This window comes from Chiloscyllium plagiosum, unplaced genomic scaffold (genome assembly GCF_037043375.1).
Source record: "Chiloscyllium plagiosum isolate Xiang-an unplaced genomic scaffold, Cpla_swu_hap1 HiC_scaffold_10, whole genome shotgun sequence".
NCBI classification, from domain to species: domain Eukaryota; kingdom Metazoa; phylum Chordata; class Chondrichthyes; order Orectolobiformes; family Hemiscylliidae; genus Chiloscyllium; species Chiloscyllium plagiosum.
In genome coordinates this window covers 85,042,034-85,064,682 of record NW_028270148.1, presented here as the reverse complement: position 1 = coordinate 85,064,682, position 22,649 = coordinate 85,042,034, and the positions used below count along the sequence as shown (strand labels likewise).

The window sequence follows — 22,649 nt, the reverse complement described above, 5'->3', positions numbered from 1 at the left end:
AATATGCTGGAATTAATTCTTAACAAGGCTCTAAGAAAATCATCGTATTACAGAGAGATTCTGTCTTGGTGCAGATAGCGAAGACAGAGACTGACTGCATTCAGAATGTGAAAAAAGCTGTCCTCATGTGGCTGAGCCAGAGAAGTGAGTGGCAGCTTCAAAATTTACTGCTTTTCTGCTTTTGTCTGGCTGTTGTACAGGCTCCCTCCTCCCGGGAGAAGGACTATATTTTGTGGGCATGTGTAGTTTGTTTTACAGGGGTTGGGGAGGAGAGACGTACTTGTGACTGATTGTGGGGTAGGGAGAAGGGCTTTGGGAAGAATATGAGTGAGTGAGGTAAACTGTTAGGAAGAAGGGTTGTTAAATCCTTGTCAACAGCCCAACTCACCTCATTGATGTTCAGCTTCCTATCTTACCAAACAAGTTTGACGTTGAGAAATTTTGCCATGGAAATCAGAGCAGGTACCTGGTGAATTCCGTTACTCCAAAGAACCTTCATGTTGCTTCCGATCAAACAATGTCTCAGAGCATGATCCACAGGCACCACCATGTACACTCCTCATCATGGACATTGGTATCTGGCATTTGCCATACCCTTCAAAACTGTCAAGACACCTCTCCAATACATTTGCAAGACATACCAGCAATTAGCATTGAAAGACTCCAACATATACAGGGAGACAACTCATGGATTGGACCAGGCTGATATGACAGGTCAAATAGCAGTAGCAGTTCTGTGAACTCAGATTTTCATATATGACACATTATACATTGATCTATAATATGCTAATTTATTACTGTTTTTGGTTTCATCCAGTGTCATGTTAATTTTCAAGTGTTAAATAAGGTCACATTGGAACATGGAACATAGTTTAGGAGGCACTGGTGTATAGAATGAGAGGTTGTTTCTCCAGTTGGGGAATCTAGAGTATGAGGATATAGTCTGAGCATGAACAGTTAATCCTATTATGAGAGATAACTTAACTCAAAGAGTTTGAAGGTTTGGAATTGTCTATCTCAAAAGATTGTAGATGTTCTATCTGTGAATGTATTAAAAGTGGAAAAGGAGTTTTGAGATTGGATTTTTGCAACCAAGGGAGGTAACTCCAGTTGGGAAATTTCCTCACTCAGCAGACCATTTTCATATAGTGTCTCTTCCACTCTATTTTCAGTTTGAGGAGCTCATTGCAGGATGGAGTCAGGTCTGTTCTTCCATATGCAGAACAGTGGTGGCCATGGGCTGACTAAGTCCCAAGGTAGGTCGGTGAAAAAGTTCTCTGCATGTGTTTGGTTACATTCTAGGCTCCCAATGTTCACCTCCACCCACTCCTCATGACATCTCCATGTCAACTCATGCTACTTGCTCACTCCTGATGGGCTGTTATACCTTCCATTTCAACTTATGGCCTTGCAGCAACATTAAGTCTGCTTCTTGCAGTTTCATTAATCAAGATTTTTTTGGATCCTATAATGCTGCAATAACATCTTTAATTACTTCAAACAAATGAAAACTCAAATTAGTTGTATAACATTTTTTTACCAAGCCTGAGGTGAGGGATAGACCAAAGCCTTGTAATTTTCATTGATGTGGCATCTGGAAGGTTTGTTGGGTGTTTAGGATTTTGAGGGACAAAAGTAATTATTACACTGATAATGCAAAATCCTATCTGATTTTGTTTATTCAATTGTGCATATTTTTAATCAACCTGTTCAGACGTGTTATGCCACACATCTGCAACTGGTAAGTCTTGAACCTGACCCTTCTGACCCAGACGTAGGGACACTAGCACTGTTCCACAAAAGCCCTCAAGATAGTGCTGTGTGAATATGTGAAGATATTTGTCATCAACCTATTCAGAGACGTTGTTATGCATCCCAGGTGCAGGTAGGTCATGTACCTAGGTTTCCTCACTTAGAGGTAGGGACACTATAATTGCGCCATCTTGCATGGCCAATTAGATTACTTACAGTGTGGAAACAGGCCCTTCGGCCCAACAAGTCCACGCCAAAGCGCAACCCACCCATACCCCTACATTTACCCCTTACCTAACACTAGGGGCAATTTTAGCATGGCCAATTCACCTCACCTGCACATCTTTGGACTGCGGGAGGAAACCGGAGCACCCGGAGGAAACCCACGCAGACACGGGGAGAACGTGCAAACTCCACACAGTCAGTCGCCTGAGGCGGGAATTGAACCCGGGTCTCTGACGCTGCGAGGCAGCAGTGCTAACCACTGTGCCACCGTGCCGCCCATATCTAGAGTATGAGGATTTTTAAATGCTGGACACTAATCACAGTTGATCGATTGTACTTCAGCCAATTCATTAACAACAATCACTCAGAGAGCTATGCAGAATTTTCATTAGCAATCAGAGATCATATTTACAGAGTAAATGGAGTTTTTACAGGGAGGTTGCAAGCATTCTACATAAATGCAACTTCTGGCAATTCAATTTCTCGAAGATGGCTGCAAAGAATGGCAAGGTTGCTCAAAGTTTCCAGATAACTCCCTGGACATGATGCTGATAGCAGTGAGAATCCTAAAGGAAATAATCTTCTTACCAGTGGCAAATGATAACCAAACCATGTCATTAGGAAAACCAACTCGGAAATCTCAGAGGGTGTTGCATCAAGAGCAACATCATGAGGACCTAGTGCCAGTGCTAGAGAATGTTCAGCAAAGATCAATATGCCTCTTCCTTTCTTGTCTATAGCTGCTCACAGTCTCTTCCCTTTGTCCTCCATTATTCAGACTAACCTCCCACATTATTAATCACTAGGATTCGACAATACTTTATCACCTGCGTTTCTTGCAACTTTCTCAGAGTTACCAATCCAAAGGACACTGTGTCTCCAGTTCAGCAGAGCTGGAAGAGTCCAATATTGTCTAGTGAGCATTGTCCTGAACTGTCTCTGAAATCTTTTGTGTTCACATGTACCATATGTATTGTATCTTGTTACTTATGCCCCATGAGAATATGTATGCATTGGTGCTTGCAAAGAATACATTGTGTGACAGGACAAATGCAGATGATATAATTAACCTGACAACATAATGTCAGATTCTCCTGTTGCTTAAAAGATGTCGTTCCTTTCATTATGCTGTCAAGACCTAAAAAGCATTCCTTGAAGGAAGCACATGCATGATGTTGGAATGCACATTAAGGACAATCTTTGCAAAGGATCGAGAATATTCTAATGTTTCCAAATATTGTGACACAATATCAAAATTTTCATTACCAGCCATAATTGCAGCGGATGCCTCAGCCACAGGTTGGGAGGTGGTCATTCTTCAAATACAGGCAAATGTTTGTTGGGCCATGAGTATCATCAGATTCGAAGGTAAGGTATGTAGGAAAAGAAGTTGCCTCAATCACATGGAGGTGTGAAAAGTTCTCATACTATATCATCGATATTAAAATGGTCATACAGAAGAATCACAAACCATAAGTTTCATTATTTGATGAAAAGGAAATCACAAAAACCACTGAAAATCTGTTTTCATTTCAAGAGATTATCTTACAAAATAGTGTACACACTGGGTAAACAACAAGTAATAGCACATGCATTGTCTAGAACATCTGTGGATATTCTCATCAAGTAAAACATGAACTGTATTGATGAAATTAAGGCTTACTGTCAGAGCACTGCAGCACTATAGCTGGTAAACATTAACAAACTTTGAGCAATTTCTCATGTGCTAAAGTGAAGCTTGCATCCAAATTTGCAAATACTGCATGCAAGGTTGGTCAGAAAATGTGCTAATGGTGTAGTCATTGTAGGATTGAGCAGATATACCCATCATCTAAAATACTGGATAAGACCATGAACTTTTCCAATATCTAAAATACTGAATTAAATCCTGGGCCAAGGCTGCAGCAAATATACAACAGAGCCAGAATGATTTCTGTCTGGGACTGTTGTTCAGCCTGGAATTCCAAATTACAACTTCTGTCCAAAAGGACAATCAACTGAAACTTCTAAGACAGTTTTTACACCTAGGGCTGCCCAGCAAAGACAATAAGGGGTCTACAGAGACATCTGACATTAAACTTCAATCAAAATCCATTCATAGAGACACTAGACATTCAACTTCATTCAAAATCCATTCACACATACTCTTAACGATCAGAAAACCAATTACTTCAGAAGAAATACTAGAAACACAATGGAAAACATAGATTTAGCATGAACATAAGGGGCTCAGAATAATTATAATTGCAGGCTCTGAACTCACCTGAGGGAGCTATTTCCAGAAGAAAACGTCTTTTTTCAGGGGTGGTCCCAAGAGCTATTTCCGAGAGAAATCTGAGAGCTTCCGAGCATGAGCTACCAGACACAGGGCTGTTCTGAACCAGGAGAGCCAATAGAAACCAACCACTACCAGCAGATCCAAGAACCAACAAACTCTGAAAACCAACCAAGCCAACCAGCACCATAAGGTCTCAGACACAACCTGAGGTGAAAACTGGGCCCACAAAACCAGCAGAAAGTAAAGAAAACCAAGTACTTACCCCATACATGTCTTACAGCATCAGCAGACTCAACCCAAACTGAAAAGCCTACGCAGTCTGAAGTCTTCATCCAGGCTCCAGGCACAGCAAGTGGGAATAGCCAGGTATTTTTCAAAACCACATTTTCCTCAGTGGTGAGCTGAAACTCCTGAGACCCCAAAGTTTCCAACTTATCTGGCAGGGAGGGGATGACGGATGGTGACTGTGCATTGGGATACCAAGGGTAGGAAGCCTAATTAAAGATTCTGCGATTCAAATGTTGTTTTTAGGTTCTAATACTGTTTGGTCCAGCTAATAGTATAGTTAATAGTATTACTGTCCTCTGTATAGTCCATTGAGTCAATTTCCCTGTTTCCTGCATTTATCTATATTTTCTTGTGTTATACTTATCTTTGTGTTTTAATATATGCAGAGATTCTTTTATCCTGAAACACCTGTCTATTGCCTTCTTAATGTCACTTTTCCTAAGTAAGTCCAGTGTCTAGAACCAGGGATTTTGGGGTGGTTTGCACCACTTAAATATTAGAAAATAACACATCACAAACCAGAACCCTACATAAAAATATTCTTCAAACACAGAAGGCACTTTATAATGTGGAGGATGTACTAATGTACAACAAGAGATGAGTAATTCCAGTTCTCACTGCAAGTAGTCATCTTAGAAAAACTATGTTATGATCACATAGTCATAACAAAATGCAGAGCCCACGCACAGTCATCAATGTGTGCCTAGGAGTTTCAAAAAGTGATTTAAAGTTGTGTGATATATGCAATGCACCAACAAAAACAGAGATAGTTACTAAAAATATACAAATTTCCATCCAGGCCATGGGAAAGTCTAGGAATGGATTTATTCTTCTTCAACAGCAAGTCATGCAACTCAAGATGGTGGAGGTGATAGGGTAGGAAATGTTTGGGTTCCCAGGCCTATCTGCTCCCTCTTGCATGACCAATTGCATCCTTCCTTTTTTTAAAATTTTATTTTCATCATTTAACTTTTGAATTAAATTCATCTTTTCTTTTTTCTGCTTCTGTGATGGTGGAGATAGGTTGGGGGAGTTGTTGACTGGTGGATCCGTTCCGTTCCTCATGGTCATGGCAGTCACAACGTGAGTAATGGCTCCAGCGATAAACTGGGATCCGTTCTTCTCTTTTGGTGTCTCAGTGGTATCTCCAGCAATGGCAATGTGAGCGATCTCTTGATCCTTGGGAGTTCTATTGAACGGTCAATTGCTCCTCACAAGTCAAGATGCGTCCCGGTCCTTGAAACTTGGGACAGTCTCCTGGCTATGGTAGTGCCTAGGGTATCGGTGGTGGTGAGGTACTTTTGCAGAGGTGGCATTCTGGATCTGATCAACAGTGGCAGAGGCTGGTTCCTTGGTTTCCTGGCCCCGGGGCAGCTTTGGTGGCTGCAGAGTGTGGCGGCATCCCAGCAACACTATCAGACTTACTGATTGGGAGGAAACTCCAAATGCAACTGTCTTTCCTACTTAAAGAATTATTTCCAGGACTAAATGTCCAAGCTTATCAAAGGTGCCAGACAGTGAGAAATCTTACAGAACACAAGCAAAAAAAAAATAAAAGAAAAGATTATACAATCTATCAAAATTAAATGAAGGTCAAAGGTATGAATCATAGACCAAAACAGAGAAACGATAATTATCCAGAAAGATGTACTCAACAGAAATCTTAGTAAGCACACCAGAATGTAAAATACAAACAACTGGTAGAAATATATTCCAACATATCAAAGGCAGCAAACAGTGATCTTTTGAATGAATCAGATGTTGAGAATGCAAACCAGTAAAGTTTCTATTAACAACTAGTAAAGTTACTGATCCTCGACCTTGGTTCTGCCAGGTAAATGCAAAGAATCTCTGTAACATGTTCCAAACTTAGATCCACAATTGTAATAAACTGGCAATTGTTATGTTGTGTATTAACACCAAATATTTCACCATGTTTCTTATGGAAAGGAAGCAGCGAAAAAAAACAAACAGTTGTACCCTTCTATCATCTGACGGGGTTCTGGCAAGGTGCTGAACATTGTTGACCACATTCATGCCAGGTGCTTTGACATTTATGAATAGAAAGGGCTGATGAACCGAGAAGTTTGTAAACTAGTGGAAACCTGGCAGAAAACTCCTAAATGTTTTCAGAGCCTTTGGATGTTTTGCTCCCTATGTAGATTGGAATCAATGCTTACCAGCCCTTTAATTAGCTGACAAGGATCAACAAAAGCAGGAAAGAGAAATACATGATGTCAAAGGTTTAGCCAAGTTCACTATCAGATTCTGTTTCTTTGCAACACTGCAAATGAAATACAGTTGCAAAGGAATGACAGAAGAGATATGTCCAAGGATGCTGAGGTTAATAGTGCATCTGTGTCCTTGATTAACGTGGACAACAGAATTGACTGACATTTCAGATATTTGCAGTGTCAACCTAGATAAATCTGAAAGAAACAAGGAGATTGCATTTACATAGCATCTGCTTTGCAGTCAATGAACTTCTTTTAACATATTGCCAAAATTGCATGTAGCCAACCTGAGAAAATTGCAAGAAGACCATAAGATATAGGAGCAAAAATAAGCCATCCAGCCCATTGTGTCTGCTCCACCATTCAATGAAATTGTGACTGATTGGATAATCCTCGACCCCACTTTTGTGGCTCTTCTTAATTATTCTCAATTTCTTTACTGATTAAAAATCTGTCTATTTCAGGCTTGAATATACTAATGATCCAACCTCAACAGCCTTCTGTGATAAATAATTCCACAGATTCTCAACCTTCTGTGAGTAAAAGAGTTCTTTCTGACCGATTGAACTTTTTTCATATTGATGGGAGACAAATTATCAGAGATCTTCCCTGCTCTTCTTTAAGCAGTGACAAAGGATTTTAGTGGCCATTGTGATGGAGCTTCTGCTTAGCAACTTATCTGAAAGATAGCTCCTTCATTGCAACATTCCTTCATTTCTGTACCTCAGTGACATTCAAGAATTTGGTGTAGGGCTTGAACCCACAACTTTCAGACATAAACCACTACTACTAAGCCAAGGCTGGCACAAAGGTTCTAATTTTTCATGGAATGGGTGTGTGGAAGTGGGAGATCTACAAGCTCTATGAACCCAAACTTTAAAAATGACCATCTGTGCTCACCATTTTCATCTTAGAGATTGGGTAGGAAGCAGTCTCGTTTGGAAGTTGGGCCAGGTGACCCAGGAAGAGCTGAAATGGCTCATGAAATCATAGAATCCCTGCAGTGTTGAAATAGGCCCTTCGTCCCAGACCCATTCCCCTACCTTATTACTCTACATTTACCACTGACTAATGCATCTAGCCTACACATCCCTGAACTCTCTGGGCAATATCCGGCTGTCAGATGTTGAGGCAGATTAGATGGAAAATGTGCCTCAACGCTCCAGCACTTCACTCAGAAGTTCAAACAAAAATAAAACATTCCTCTAGTCCTTACTTCTCTCATCCCCCTCACCTTCACATGCTCACTGTGTTCCCTCCATACCAGCCCATGCATCTAATGCTCTCTACCATTATCTCTGATTACTTCAATGGCAGCCTATGTCATTCAATCTGTTCCCATGATCTCTCATACTCTTAAGCCCCCTATACATCCTCATGAGCCCTCTGGCTCTATACCCATGCCAAATGGCACTGTGTACCTCTTGTGCCAACTTAGTGCCTATTTCCACCCACCATTCATTACCCCTTTACCAGTGCCTAAAATAGCAGTGCACAGAGAGGGAAAAGTAATGTTCTATTACTTAAAGGTCTATGTTGATGAATACATTATATTGAGAAATCATTCATTCATAAACGTCAATTGATTAGATATTGACTGTTTTGACACTTTTTGACAGTAATTGAGAAGTTTGACACTTCAAGATATTTAACAGCTTTGGCATTTCTTGACAGCTTTACATTCCCAAAGAGTTTATGTATCTTTTGGACAAAATCTTCTGTGCTGTTAACAGTCTTGAAAACTATCTTTCCTTGAAGGGTACCTTATCCCCACATCTCATGAGTACCAGATTTTTCCAACCATCTCCAAAAAGCGACTTTGCTCTTAGATCCTACAAAAGAGCAGCTGACTCATATCTGACCATTTCACACCATTCCACCCCACATGATCACCCCAAATGCTACCTGATTCCCTCTCAAGGACATCTGACTCCTTACAATAGCTACTGAATCCCTCCAAAAAAATACTTGATTCCTCCCAAAAAGCTACCATTCCCCAAAAGCCACCTGGCATTCTCTAAAGCATACCTGACATCCAAAGATGCCCTAAGACAATATCCAAATGGCTACTCTCAATCCATAAAGTTCAGACCTACTGTTGGCAAATCTAACTTGCACTTTATCCTTTCCACACTACAGGGATGCTGAAATTCTACTTCACTGGAGGCACCTGGTGATTTAAGTCTACCTCCAGAAAATGTGCATGCACAAAACCTTGGAAATAGGAAAGTTTGTGAAGAATTAGAAGGCTGGACATAATTGAAGGCATCCAGGTGTGCAGGGGAATTTGAGCATAGGGAAACAGAACAAGTGAGAAGATGCTGTAGCAATTTAGGTGAAAGCTAACATCAACGAGAACAAGGTCAGTCAGTTTAGAAGGGAAGAAGGAGGAGAAAGGAGATCTTGGCAATTGTTGGGGAGCTTGAGTGATTGGTAGGTGTTTAGGACTTTGCAAGAGGTTTAGAAGAGGATGTAGAGGAGGAGGTTTCTGTGCAGTTGAGACAAATTGGGACATGGCCTTGTGATTTTGCAAAATTACTTCCCCAACATTAACTGTCACAGCATAATTGGTGAGGCAACCTCAGTAAACAGGACGAATTTGACATCAATGTCAAGTTTCAGCAAGTCCATCAAAAGACTCATCTAAGATGTAGTATGTGGTCTTGTATAATAGCCATGATGTGGAGGTGCTGGTGTTGGACTGGGATGGACAAAGTTAAAAATCACACAACATCAGGTTATAGTCCAATAGGTTTATTTGGAAGTGTAGCATTCGGAGCATAATATTTACTTATTAATGAATCAAAGCCTGCAATCCATTCGACAAGATGAAAGACTTAACAGCAATCTAGGTTTGTTCAATGTATCATTTCAATTGCAGGACTCTATGATCTTTTGCTATAAATTCTGTGTCTTATGATCCTGCTCCCCAGCTACCTGATGAAGGAGCAGCGCTCCAAAAGCTAGTACTTCCAAAAAAACCTGTTGCACTATAACCTGGTGTTGTGTGATTTTTAACTTTGAATAACAGCAGCTAATTTGCAAGCAGTCATTGTGAAGGACAGTATGGACAATAAGGATAGTAAAAAAAAACTGTGATGAATAGAGAAAGCATTTCATAAGTAGAGAACAGAAAGATGAAACTGAAGAGGTTTATTGCCAAAGGCAAATTGGATGAATTTTGTGCCAGATATGCTGAAATTCTACTTCACTGGAGGCACCTGGTGATTTAAGTCTACCTCCAGAAAATGTGCATGCACAAAACCTTGGAAATAGGAAAGTTTGTGAAGAATTAGAAGGCTGGACATAATTGAAGGCATGCAGGTGTGGAGACCAGAAGTTTCCTTTGATCAATCTAAAACTATGAATGCATACAAGGGGGAGTGAAAATCTGGATAACACGTTCCAGCCAATAGGCCCTCCTGACCTGCCTGGGTAAAATGCAGGTGCAGGTCAGACTATGGAGGGATTCCTCTCCTACTCCAAATCTTCTTTTTCTTATTTAATAGTTCCTCAGATTCAAGGATAATTTGCTTCCACTCTGAGGGAGAAGAGGTGGTTCCTGGGACACTCTGCATTTTGCACATTCTTTTCATGCTTCCACATGCTTCACTTGGTGACGCTTGAAGTCATTCGTGCCTTTGTACATGGTTCTTTTCTAGTTTGTGCATTCCAGTGCAAATGATTCCCTAGTGTCAATGGGACATTGCTTTCCTTTAGGCAGGTTTTCAGGATGTGCTTGTGGTGTTTCCTCTGCCCTCCTGGTTATTGCTTAACATTGCAGATTTCAGAATAGAACACTTGTTTAGATAGTCTTGTAAATAATGTGGCTTGCCTAACAGCTGGTCATGCTGGGGGTACAGGCCTAGGAGAGGATGCTCACTTTGAAACACTGATCCTGCAATGGATTTGCAGGATTTGTAAAGGCTAGTGTTAACTCTGCAGGGATTTGAGGTGTACATGATCCATGTTTCTGATACATTCAGGAGAGTGTGACTTCAGTTGCTCTGTAAACCATGAGCTTGGTGCTGGGACTTCGAACACTCTGTTCTGCAGGTGTCCAGTGGTTGCACTGGTGCATTGGATTTGATGTTGGCTTTCCTCGTCAATGTCTGCACACAACGAAAGGACACTCTGGGGGTATAGGAAATTATCCATATTGGACAGGGGTTTGTTGTTTGTTTTGATGGTCGGGGCACTGTTGTCCCAAGCCTCCCACTGTGTTCCAGCTACTAAGGCCTTTTTCCATTTAAGAATTTCAGAAGTTAAGGAATGTGGGCCTCCATCATAGGCTGTTTACATATAAGTGCAGTCTATTTGCCCTCCAGCTTTACAAGTCCATTTAATATTCTTAATTGAACGTCCACCTTCTGGCATTAATCGGCTAATTCAGTCAAAATCATATATGAGTGATTGTTGCCTCAAAGTGTAATTTTCTGTCCCCATTTGGGCCTGATGGTGGGGTCCTCAATCTCATAGCGGAAACCAGCTCCTAATGTCTGATTTATTGAAGCCATTAACTGAAGCACAAGAATGCAATTTAATATTCAAGCCTTGTGCCTTGCATATTTGTTGAACTAATTCAACCATTTAAAAATTTTACAGGCTGTAGTTTTCATACTGTTTATTTTCAATTACAGTGAAAAATCAGGTCAAAATAATAATCAAACTATTTAATTCACTAAAATAGATCTCACGGTCAGAAATGTGTGCCCTTGATCTCAATTATATATCTCTGAAATTTATGGGTTATGACTGAAGAATTATTTGGACAAGAGCTCATTTATTCAGTCCATTTCTTTCAAATACAGTCCTCCAGTTATGAGGTATTCAATGACATAATTCTTTCCAAAAAATCCAAAAACTGAGTCAAAATTAATCCTATCTTTTGTAATCAGTCGAATTCAATAAATGATTTTTATATCAGATCTCCCTTTGTAATTCTGGCCACACTTCTGGTATTTTCCATCCAAGATAGTGCTTCATTTTTATGTATTATCAGAATCACGTGCATCTGATTCTTGGGCATCTGCTATTCAATGGCTTAGTATCTCTGCTTGGCCTACAAAAGACTGGCAGTACAATGTGTGTCAGCCTCAATAGTAGTACTACTGGCTTTTGATTCAGACTGGTGTTAATTCAGCTAGATAAGGGCAGGGCAAACCCTTCTTTTATTTTTACTGGCACAAAACTTAAACAGTTATTTTTGAAAATTGCAACAGCTTGCTATTTTAGTAAAGTGATGGGAATTTAAATCTATTTAAAATATATTAAAGATCTTGTAGGTGAAATCGGAGTTCAAAGATGGTGAATATGCTGTGCATGCACGCTTCTGAATTGAAGCGCTGAATGCTATCAGAGTAAAGACAGCAGTTCATGAGCAGTTAATGTCCTCTGCAAGTATATTCAGCAGGCCGGGGGGTTCTTGTGAAATGCAAGTAGTTTCTTGCCTCTGAGCCAGAAGGCCTGGGTTCAAGACCCACCTACTTCAAAGGTAAAATGCTTGAGCAGGTCAATTAGAAATACCTACACTGCCGCAGAGCATAAGGTCTTTCAGTGTGGATGACTGACTTAATGCCAGCAATGCCATTTTGAGTTTCACAGTCCAGTTGGTATCTTCTCTTGATCTTGTATAGTTAAAATATCTTAATTAGTATGGAGGACACCAAGACCCCTACTTGAAGGGGCTTATCAACTAACTTAAGCATTGGTCTTTTTTTTTCAGGTTGTTGCTACAATTTAGTATGTTTTTTGATGCCTTCCACAGTTGTTTCAAACATCTACAAGAAGTGAAGGGGGCAAGTGATGAAGTACATTCTGGTGATTTCAGCATATCTGCAAGATCGAATTCATGGATGCAGTAATAGGCCTTCTAGATTGAGAGCATAAGCAGGGATCAAAAACAAAAGTAGACTAATATGCTTGAGAATGGAGAAGGAAGAAGAATGTCCCTTTTTGTCCAGCCTATACGTAGAAAATTAATTAATGTGTGATACAAATAACCTCAACTTCAATTTTCTCTTCACCAACAATCCTTCACTCCTTACCTTATGAATAAGAAGTAATGCTAATGAAATGGAAAAGATTCTGAGTGGGATTAAGTGGGGTGCTGATAGGATGTTTCTCTTCTGGAGGCCTAGCTCCTGGGTACACAGTTTAAAAATACAGGGTCTCTCATTTAAGACAGACATGTAAAGAAATTGCTTCTGTCAGAGGCCTATTATTATTTGCCATTCTCTTTGAACAGAGAACAGTGGAAGTTGATTCAATAGACGTGTTAAGGCTGAGTTAGATGGGATTTTGATTTGTAAAGACGTCTAATGGGAATAGGCAAGAAAGTAAGATAAGGCCACCATCAGATCAGCCATGATTTTATTGAATAGCAGAACAGGTTTGAGAAACTAAAAGATTCAGTTCAAATCCCATTTCTACTGATGTTATTTTCTGCCACTGACCATCACCGTGCCCTGTGCTCCAATGCAAAATTAAACGTCAACTCAAAATACTCATTCCAAATCAAAATTCTAAATCAAATCATGCCAAGTTGCATAAATATGTTATTGAATCGCCCTTGCATACATCCTTTGTACATGGTCTTCATCATTACTTTGCTTGTTCTGGCATTGTTACAAAATGGTGGATGGCTGCAGGCTTTCAGTGAAGGAAACTGAAATGGCCTTGAGCAAGTCTGGTTCTAAAAGGACAGGTTTCAGACTCCATTATCTTGGTTTGACCCCAGCTGTCTGAGCTGATAGGCAGATAGGCAGCAGAAAGTGTATCGGTGGAGTGGCAGATGTGGCATCACTAATGTTGTTACCCTGAGAGAGGATAGCAGATTCATGCTCCATTTTATTTCTTCTCAGCTTTGATCTGAACTACAAACAACGCACATAATATTTTGCAAAAAAGGTGTTAACACAGCTGACATCTTTAATTGGAATAATACAAGATGCAATATGGTAAATTCTGCAGAAATTTCACATCACTTCCTGGCAAGGAATGGGGTTCACCTTACTTAACCAGACTGATTTGGATAATTAGATTAGATTACTTACAGTGTGGAAACAAGCCCTACGGCCCAATATGCCAACACTGATCCTCCGAAGAACAACCCACCCAAGTCCATTCCCCTACATTTACCCCTTCACCTAACACTATGGACAATTTAGCATGGCCATTTCACCTAACCTGCACATCTTTGGACTTTGGGAGGAAAGTGGAGCACCCACAGGAATCCCACACAGACATGCAGAATGTGCAAACTCCACACAGACAGTTGCCCAAGGCGGGAATTGAACTAGGTAAAAACAATAACTGCAGATGCTGGAAACCAGGTTCTGGTGTAGAGTGGTGCTGGAAAAGCGCAGCAGTTCAGGCAGCATCCGAGGAGCAGGAAAATTGCCCGAAATGCGATTTTCCTGCTCCTCGGATGCTGCCTGAACTGCTGTGCTTTTCCAGCACCACTCAACTCCAGAAGGCGGGAATTGAAGCCAGGTCTCTGGCACTGTGAGGCAGTGTTAACCACTGTGCCACCGTACCGCCCCAAATGTCATCAACCATCAGAATAAGGGTGAAAATAACACACACTCACCTGAATGAAATAAATCTCACTAAGCAGCTGCATGACCATGTCAGTTTAAACAGCATAAGGCCACATCCTTAGCGGACATATAAAGGTGTTCAGCTGGAAATTTTACATTCATTTTAATGTACATGATGTGGACTCCATTGTAGGGAATATACAGGTGTACAATGGCCATTTAAGGAATTTGGGTCCCACTCTCTCTCCTCGCCCTCCCCTCTTTGCTTGACTTCCTTTCCTCCCTTACCCAATCCTATCTTTCTTGCTCCCAATTACTGAAGTGATTCAGTTCTCAAGATTACATGGAAATATTAACATAGGAACAGGCTATATGGCCCCAATATTCCTAGAGGCATGAGCTAAGCTGAAGTGCCCAGTTAGGGTAAGATCTCCATCCCTCCTTCTTCATTCATAGTGGCCTCACCAAGAGTAGACTGAGCTTAACGTATCAAATAAAAACAAGCGAAAGTGATAGCCGATGTGCTTGAACTCTCAAACTTCTGTTTGTATGAAAGGTTTTCAGCAGTTCAGCGACTTTTTCAATCTTTGACCTACAAACAGTGCGCAAAGAAAAAGGTATAGTTTCTTTGAAATGTCTTTGAACTCTGTCAGTCTTTTTAAGCATGTTTGAAAAGGATTTTTAACAGTCTCCATCAATAGTAAAGGAACCAAAATGTCATTTTCTCAGACATTAAGAAATACTGGCCTTTGTGAGTTGGTGATGCTTGACCTAGTATCAATGCTGAAAGAAAGGCAGTTGAGACCAGCCATATATCTGGCAGATGTAAAGGAGAACTTCAAACACAAAGGAAAGTTGAAGTCAGAGAGCAATGAGCACACAAAATGTAGATACAAATATGGAGTGTAGCAGGGTACAGTTGTTAAACTCCTTATGTTTTTGGAAGTAAGATGAGCTCTCTATAAAAGGCTGCCCCATCAGAATTGATAGGAAAGGACTTCTACAGATGTGCCCTATCTGGGTTAACTTTCTATGTACCAGATGATGCATTGGAAAGACTGAGATTGTACACAGTGCCACATTTGTGTGGGGAGTGAAAGTGGGTATTTTGATTTTATAAGATATATTTTTGTTGCGGCAACTATTTAAAATGAAATTTCTCTTTTCATTTGGAGCATCATTTGCCTCTTAATTGATGTGTAATTTTCATTGGTTCTGATATATGCTAAAAAAAGCGATAAAAACTTGGAATCCTACTGGTGATTTCTTTTATGGAGGTCATTCAGTAAATTAGGTTATTTTGGTTTGCAGTTTCCCCATGGGAATCACAATACATTCTGCTAACGTAGCTGAATAGTAAGGTTTTGAATTCTAATTTAATTCTCAGCAATTATTGAATAGCCCAGCTTCACATTAATAGATTCAATTCGAACACAATTTATCAGCTTTCTAATCTTCAAGTACTTGCCATGGTATTTATTTGGATACTAACAACAATTTACTAGGCTAATATAGTTACCTCTCAGATGCGGTGTTCTGGAGGAATATTTCATTAGTTAAGGTTTATCATGAATACCATTAGCATGATGACGACTTTGGTTAGAATTTACAGAAAATGGATCACTAGAATTTACAATTAATACTGAAATGTTTCCAATTTTATCCATGTTCTTATGAGGCAATTTCATGCAGAGGCTAAAGCTTCCATTTTCTATTACAGCAAACTGGAGCAGTGATTATTCACAGGGCTAGCTGGACTTACCAAATGTTCTGAAATGAACCCCCTTCCTTTCAGTGATGCTATTCAGAGTGATGGAAGTAGATTCCGAGTTTACTTTCAATCAGGAATTGGATGTATGCATGGAAAAGAGAAAATATTCAGTTGTGGGGAAAGAGCAAGGGAGCACACATATTAAATTGCTTTTTCAAAGATGTGGCATAGGTATGATGGGCAAAACCTGTGTCACAACATCCTGTAAGTTTCATGATTCAATGAACAAGCTTCTAATCACCAGAAAATGTGCTGGAGAAGTTAAGCCTGTTGACAGGAGGCAGTCAACTATTTGTAAGCAATTTTCGGTAGTATATTTAGAGTTTGAGAAGTAGCAGTTTACATATGATACATTAGTTAATTAGTCAAAGAAAGAAAATGTATGACCCGGGACAGGTGAAAATGCTTTACCAAGCCTCAAGCCATTCTGTAGGATAGATGAGCAAAGACATGGTTTTGGAGTGGTGGAGTATGTATTCCTGTTGTTTTGCAGCTTTTGGTAAGTCTTCAGTGATAACAATTCTTGTTCTTCTCTCATGCTGGATCTTCTCTCTTTCTATCTCACACAGTCTTCCCAACTAACCCTGTTGCTATCATATTTTGGGGGCGAGCAATATGTGCTTTGTCAACCAACTGTCTGAACCCTCTTGGCTAATGACCATGCTTTTGAGTTGCCACCTTCATCTGAGGATTGGTTTACTATTCGGTCTGAGAATAAAATTTTGATAATAGATTACATATGGCAACAGATAAATCATTGATGCTTGTTCAGTGGGACTTCATAATTTAGTGATTCCTGTGAACTTTCTCTTGTTTTCATAGTGCAGAAATTTGGAAAGCTAATTACTGCTCTAATAGCATGTAAATGAAATCTCACGTGACACAGTAAATGCATGAAAAATTATGAGAAGATGGGGGAAGTTGAAGATCCTACTAAGATCAGGGGCATAGAGGTCCTGCCAGATTCAATGGTACGTTTTCATTAATATCATTTAGTTTTGTTTTCTAATTAGCAGTTGGCCAAATGGAGAGTTTGGATGACAGCTGGGTGACAAAACCAACAGAAGAAAGCTTCAGCTAGGAATTATTGGGGATGCTGCCTTGTATTGAGGGGCTGGGGGTATGAGGCTGTGATCAAGACTCTGGAGAAGAGAGGTTGCAATTGAGAAGGGGATGATGGAGCACACAATTAGAAGCTTGGCCTCAAGGCCACAATCTTGAGGAGACGGAGAGACCAGCAGTTGAAGGTCTGGAATGGAGTAGGGGTGCTGGAAACACTGATGGGGGAAGGGCTTTTGTTCCTCCTGGCCTTCAAGAAGTACTGAATAAGCACTAACATTATGTCGCTGGAAAATGTACTCGGCAGCAAGGACGTTTAACTTGGCTTTCCAATTAATCTTAGCATGCTTATACAATATAGACTCATGGACTTATTTAAATGAGAGAATTTGCCTTTAAACAATAGACAGGATTCTGCTTTTGAAACAAAATGAGATCACATGGTCATTTCTCTTTTCTCTCAGTCCATATGGAACCATATAAGGGTTTGGAAGCTAGCCTGAGTGCTGAAGAAATGTCTGGGACATTAAAATTAACATAATTTTTTTGGATAATTTATTATGAGATAGTCAGCATGGCTTTTTCAGAGGCAAGTCATGCACAACGAATCTAGCTGAATTTTTTTGTGGAGGTGACCATATATGTATATGAAGGTAGGGCAGTTGTTGCAGTTTATATGAATTTCAGCATAGCCTTTGACAAAGTCCCACATGGCAGACAGATAAAGAAGGCAAAAGCCCATGGGATCCAGTGTAACTTTGCAAATTGGATCCAAAATTGGTTTGGTGGGAGGACTAAGAAGGCGGTGATAAAAAGCTGTTTGTGTAACTGGAGTCCTGTGTCCAGTGGTGTATCACAGTGATTGGTGTTGGGTCCCTTATTATTTGTTTTATATATAAACACTGTTGACGAGAACAGTGGGGGATGGGATGGTGATAAGTAAGTTTGTGGATGACATGGAGATTGGTTGGGAATCGATAGTAAAGAAGGCGTTCTTGGTTACAGGGCAATATAAATGAATTGGTCATATAGGCAGATCAGTGGCAGATAGAATTTAACCCTGAAAGGTGTGAGATAACACACTTCAGAAGAAGTATCAAGCCAAGGGCGTACTCAATAAAAGGCAGAACACTAGAAAGTTCAGAGGAACAGAGGGATCTAAGAGTCTCTGACTTTAAAATGTGTTGCTGGAAAAGCGCAGCAGGTCAGGCAGCATCCAAGGAGCAGGAGAATTGACGTTTTGGGCATAAGCCCTTCTTCAGGATGATTCCTGAAGAAGGGCTTATGCCCGAAACGTCGATACTCCTGCTCCTTGGATGCTGCCTGACCTGCTGCGCTTTTCCAGCAACACATTTTTCAGCTCTGATCTCCAGCATCTGCAGTCCCCACTTTCTCCTCCCTGACTTTAATGCAATCTTATCATGTTTGTTGGAAGATTTGTTTTAAGGATTTTTTGTTTTGGACATTTAGATCAAAATCTGTCACCAGGCTAAAGAATCTTCAGTGGGAAAGAAATAGAAGTGAATTACATCTCATTTTAAAGCTTTTAACTGCTCCCCCTTCTCCAACTCCCAACAATCACTCTTCTGCTCATCCAGCATGGGGGATTAAACATAACCTTCTTCAATATTTTCAGATTTAATGGTTTGAAACAATCCTGATATTCCTGTCCTGCAAACAGTGCAGTTCAATCCAGCCATTTTCAGCTCCCTTCATTTGTTGGGTTTCTGAGTATAGGAAACTCACCTGGCCAATGTTCAACCCAAAAGACAGACAATGTCTTAGTCAGCAATCTCATGGTACTATTGAAATGAGGCACCCAGACACAGACAGTATTTAGTCAATCTGTCTCTGCTAAAACTGGAGGTGGCTGTGGTTAGATTTCCCATTCTCAAATTTTCCGATCTCCACCCTTCTCCTTGCAGCTCATCCTAGGTTTAAATTGATGGCCAAGAGGTGAAAGAGTAAAGTGGTGTGAAACAAAGTATAGTGATTGTGGAGTGAAAATGAAATGTTACATGACATATAGAATTTCTGAGACTTAGTAGGATTCATTATGTCTATATTTACTTTTATCACATGCATATACCAACAATAAAATACATTGCTCCTTTTCCCATATGTTACTTTGCTTCTGATATTTATCTGCTTATCCTTTAAGCAACACAATTATCAGTGTCAGACATCTCAGTCACAAAGCTTCCAATTCTCTAACAACTCTCTGTGTGCATATAGGTGTCCCACTATACTCCTCTCAGCACTGATTTTAAACTGGTGGATTTTCATCATACACTCCTTCATCAAAAGAAATGATCTTTCCACGTTTGCTGTTTCAGGACCCATGATATCTCATGATTAAGACCAAACTGTAATATTTAAGGCTATTACGTTGTGTAGGTCCTTCATCTCTTCACTGCTCTTCTTAAAATAAAATCAGTGGGGTTGATTGGAAGATAGCGATTGCATTGACATCATTTGAAAAATATACTACAGGTTCATTTGGATATTCCAATGCACTGTCTACTTCAGAATTATCTGGGAATTTCCATTGGCAATTACCTAACATCTGGAATGCTCCAAAAGGTCTCAAAGCTGAGTTACAGTTGAAGACTTTAGAGGATTCTGACTTGTTTTACCTGAATAGTTATGCGGGAAAGTTAGAGGAATTAAAATCAGCTCTAATTCTTAGGTAACTGTAAAACTGAACCTTCTAACTCATCACAGACCCCTCAACTTCTCTCCCACCTTGAGAGCCCTACCCAATCTAAGACAACATGACATTATCCCAACCTGATAAACTCCCTGATCCAGCGCAATCCTTTAACTAAAAACACTGCCCGTGACCTCATATCCCATTATTCCCCAACTCAGCACCCCTCAACATGACCCTCTCTCACCTAAGCCCCCCAACCTAATTCCCCCAACACAAACCCCCAACTTAGCAGCCCTATGACCAACTTCTCAAAATGAAGCCTTGACCCAATATTCTCCTATCCTAATCCAATACCCTTCCCTGACCTGATTAGCCCTAGACCTGACACTCGTTTGACCCAATCCAAACACCTAATCTGATTCTCAACACTCTTTGACTCAATCTACCATGTTCCCATTGCCTGCCTACATTCCTCCTATCCACACACTAACATACCTGCCTCACCCACTCATCACCAAGCCCCCTCATCTGCCTACCTGTCCAACCTACTGTCTCACCTACTTTCCTTCGACACAATTTCTCTCTGTGCCTTGTCAAGGTTGCTTTGAACCTTTAAATGCCAGAAAACCTCAGTTATGAAAAGCTACATAAGGAGTGGCCTCCAATTCTGTTGCTGCATTATGATGAACAGCTCCCAAATCAAATATTGTCTGCGTTTCTCAAGAGAGCTAAATTGGTAAATTGGGCTAGGAAAATGGATATCCAGGGTGAAGTAAGTAAAAAGGAGAAAGGAGTTTGTCATTGATGTCTTGTATTATATTATGAATAGAGCTTGCTGTTCTGAAACATACTAAATGAGCAGGCTGAGTACTGAGTTAGCCTGTTTAGCAATTTGTCCCAAGCCAATTTGTAAAATGTGAGTCATTACTGCTGACTGCTATTCATCAGGGTGGTGCCACTTTGGGTAATATTCTGGAATTAATTTGTGCCAAACTAGGTACTATTCTGAAGATGAGTGATTTCGGACTAGAAATATTAACTCTGTTCCTCTCTCCAGAAATGCTTCCATATCTACTGGGTTTCTTTATCATTTTCATTGCACTTCAGCACAATTTTAGTTCAGATTTCCCCATCCACAGTATTTTGCTTTTATCAGGTATATGACTCGTTATCTTAGACATGCTAGTTTGAATTAGGTTTTGACTAATCAGATTGCAATGTGGCATGTAGCCTGACTGTGTTGGTTGATGCCTTGCTATTGCAGTTTGCAACATTATGTAGTAATTGTGAAGTAGCAACACTTGTCTGTCTCCTACAGCTTAAATAATTATGCAGGGGAATTTCAGACTAATAAGCAGTGGTGCGTCTGTGTCTCCACTTCTGTCTCGTGGGTAAAGCAACATTTACATTTGTCAGTAAAGGCTCCTGGTGCCGATTTCTCCATAAAAGATACTGCCATTTTTCAAGCTATGGGTTTAGGATTTTTTTTTCCTTTCTTCTGCAAGGAAGCAAGTGGCCAGAAATTGGACAGTTTCAGTATGCATGTCATTGCATGTCTCAAATGCTCATTCATAACAAAAATAAACCTGCTTAAAAACAATAAGGTGCTTTTGCCAGCAAGAATATATTCCGCTTTTCTTATCCTTCATTTATCTCTTTTTCTCAATTTTTAAAATTAATCTTCTTTGCCTTTCTCTCTCAACATAGTGAAGAAAGCAGGCAATTTCCTTTGATAACGAATAATGCATCTGTAAACTTCATTCTGCTCTCTCTACCCCAGAGGAAATAATAGTTGCTGGATAGTGGGAGGAGAAGTGGAACGTTTGGAGTTAGATGTCTGGTGCCATTTTTGCTCAGGCTTGGGGCTCTTCCATTTTCAAAAAATTCCAGTTCAAAGTGTTTTGTCCCCTGGCGCATATAATTTAGAAATAATCACCTTTTAGATTCAAAATCCTGGAACTTCACCATGTATATTGCTTTCTGCTCACCAAGGGATTGGTAGAATGAATAGACTGATTCATGTTACTTGACACAGAACTGCTATGCAATTGTAAAATTTAGCACCCTGTATCTGCATTTTCATCAGAATTAGTTCCTAAGTGTCCTTAGTATAACAATATTACATCTCTTTCCTTAAAAAAATCAAATAACTATTCCAATCATTAATGTTTTTATATATGTGATATCACACTGATGAAAATGAATAAATAACTTTTATAATCAAGTGGAACATGTCGAGTGTTTCATAGCTTGTTTTCTTTTCGAAAAATATTATTCACAGTATCTCTTAGGTGATAGGATGTGCCTCCATCTTCTGGATTTGGTACTCACTGCTCTCACTGGTGAGTTGGCACACAATGCACAGGTGATTAATTTTTGTGTTGAAGGTTATGTTTAATATTGCTATTGTTTGTGGCACTTGCTGGTTGTGTTCACATTTTGTACTACTGGTAATGTTGACTCGCTGAATAATGATGTTGCGGTGCTGTTAATGATCTTTTCTGAGGTATCGGTCAGACCTGAACTCTGCCCATTCTGATTTGCTTGCTCCTGGAGTCTCAACTTCACCAATAATGTTTGCTGGTTTCCTGGTTTGCATGTTGGGATCCTGAAACCAAAAGAGAAAATGCTGGAAAATCTCAGCAGGTCTGGCAGCATCTGTAAGGAGAGAAAAGAGCTGACGTTTCGAGTCTAACTGACCCCGTATAGTTTGCCCTTTCAATAACTCAGGCAGGGTTTTAACAAAATTAAATGTTGAATGTTGAATGCTGAAGGATATTTGATTTATTGGAATAGCAGGAAGTTAGGAAAAGCTGACAGGATAGCTCTGTTGGATGGTATTAGATCA

The 22,649-nt window shown here is 40.0% G+C and overlaps 1 long non-coding RNA gene across 2 annotated transcripts in view; it reads left to right on the top strand.

The window, feature by feature from the left end:
• Positions 1 to 22,649, top strand: part of LOC122553239 (uncharacterized) — a 44,513-nt gene that overhangs the window by 4,848 nt on the left and 17,016 nt on the right. For both annotated transcript variants that reach the window (XR_006312659.2, XR_015758308.1), the window contains exon 3: positions 1,173 to 1,256. This is a non-coding gene — a long non-coding RNA (uncharacterized LOC122553239). The remainder of the gene's footprint in view (positions 1 to 1,172; positions 1,257 to 22,649) is intronic.